This window comes from Monodelphis domestica, chromosome 3 (genome assembly GCF_027887165.1).
Source record: "Monodelphis domestica isolate mMonDom1 chromosome 3, mMonDom1.pri, whole genome shotgun sequence".
Taxonomy (NCBI): Eukaryota; Metazoa; Chordata; class Mammalia; order Didelphimorphia; family Didelphidae; genus Monodelphis; species Monodelphis domestica.
Window position 1 is genome coordinate 482,841,820 of NC_077229.1, and position 2,013 is coordinate 482,843,832.

Genomic DNA, 2,013 nt, shown 5'->3' on the forward strand with positions numbered 1-2,013 from the left:
TTTCTATCTCTGTATTGCTGAAATATGGCATTCTAATTCTTTCCAGTTACCTAGAAGAACATTTAATCTCAGCTTATTTTTTTCAACACTATCCTTCAGGTCTGTAACTTGTTTTTTAGAACCTTTAAATCTCATTTATGATTTCTAGTTGTGATTGATATTTGTTCTGCAGTATCTGCAATTTTGTCCTTTGTTGTTTCTCAGTGAAACAAAGGAATATAGTTCAACAAAATTAATGGACATTTCTGCCATTTGGAAGACTAATATTGAATAGTGGATATTTTTGTGAAATAATTTTCCTTTAGCCTCTCTCCAATCTGATTCTAAGCTGATTCTAACCTAGTTTCTCCCCCAGGGCTATGAAAATGGGTTGGAATCTTGTCTTTGTTAAGGATAGAAGGATCAAGGGCAGGGCTGAGCAGACCTGGTGAACCCTGATTAAGGGTACCCTGAGCAACCAGACATGTTGAGCTCACTTAAAGAACTGTGCTTAGGGTTATTATAGTTAATTAAGAGTTAGCTAATTATTTGGACTAATTAGAGATTCTTGGTAAGTAGGAATAGGTTGGTTGGCTCAAGAAAGAGGATTGAAGGGTTACCTTAAGAAGCCAAGTGGAATCTTCATGGTGGTTCCTTAAAAGAATTCCCAGGAGCCCTGGCGGGGGTCTGTTGGAAGTAACAGACACTCTTTGAGATCTGATACTTAAAAGGGTGGATATCTGGATCTTTCCTCTGGAAAACCCTGGAAGAGTTGGTGACAGTTGGTTTTGGAAGACACTTGGATATTTGGGAAAAGTTTGTGGAGGAGATCATTAGTGAGGACTGACTGGCTGAGTTTTCTCTGTCACTACAGAGGGAAGTAGGCCCACAGCAGGGCCTGGAGAGAACTAGTTGCTGAGAAATGTCAGGTGACAGTGACTGGATTGATCTCTAGTTGGAGAGAGAAAAAGGAGACAGTGTGTTTTTAATATTTTTAAGAGGATAATAAGAATAGTAAGATTAGATATTAAATATTTAGACAGTAAAGGAGTTTAAGTCAGGCTTGAGAATTCAAGCACAAAGAAATCTCTCACAAGACAGATTTGGGTACTGGGATATAGTTTAGTATTCTTGGATTAGGGAATTTATCTCAATCCCATAGTTACCCTTTCCTTCCTTTCCCTGCTCCTTTCAATAATATATGCAATAGGTTTTTGTTATAAGCTGTCTCCAGCTAGTTTTCATCTACCAAACCTTCAACTAGGCCCAAACTGCTGTAATGGAATCTCAACCAATACCAGCTGATAGGCAACTGCCTACTTAAGATCAGTAATAACTGGCCCAATCAATACAGTATCAATTTACATCACTGCAGGGTTCAACCCAGTAGACCCACTTGGCTTTTTATTCCTTGGGGAGTGGAAGGGATAGAATTCTTCCCAACCTCTTACAAGTTTGTTTGTTTGTTTTCCCAAACCTTAAAGACTTAAAGCCCTCCATTCAAATGAGCCTAAAGACCAGCCATTATGGGAAATAAAACCAGTAAAGTGCCCTAAGGTTCTCCATTACATGAGATACTATGTAGTTGGAACAAACAAGGATTTCCTAAGGAGAACTAGATGACAAAAAAAAAAGAAATGAAAAAATTTTGCAAAGCCTGAACAGATAAGTTCCTTTGAATTCAAGGTTTTGAAAGATTTGAAACTAGCCATTAATGACAAAGATCCCAAAGAATATAAATACTAGCTTCTGTGGGCATATAAATCAGCCAAGCCCAGTCCCTCATTGCCCTCCAGGGAGACCATTCTTTTTTTGGATCCAGAGCATTCTGGCTTACTTCCTACATTACCTCCTCCTAAACCAGTGATGGGCAATCTTTTGAGCTTGGAATGTCAAAATTCTCCAAAAACCCGAGCATAATTCTGGTGGTGTGTGACTTTGAGAAAAAAACAAAACAAAACATAATTTTGCAATATTTAGTTTAAATTTAAAAATGTATAATTGTAATATATAACTATTTAATAAACTGAAAAC